Consider the following 227-nt stretch of genomic DNA (forward strand, 5'->3'; position numbering starts at 1 on the left):
CAAAAAAAAAAAAAAAAAAAAAAAAAGCCCATCTAGATTCCTTAGAATCTAGGCTTAAGAGATAAGGCCCTGGGTTCCCTTGCTCTCCTGAGAGCCACCTTGCTAGTCATTTCCTGCCTCAAGATGATTAATGCTTCCCTAAGGGAAGACCTCCCTTTGTTCCCAGGCCTTAGCCTTGGTACCAGCAGTATAGCATGTATAAGGAAATTCAGGAGTCCCACATCAGT

This window comes from Colobus angolensis, unplaced genomic scaffold (assembly GCF_000951035.1).
Source record: "Colobus angolensis palliatus isolate OR3802 unplaced genomic scaffold, Cang.pa_1.0 Scaffold133, whole genome shotgun sequence".
NCBI lineage: Eukaryota > Metazoa > Chordata > Mammalia > Primates > Cercopithecidae > Colobus > Colobus angolensis.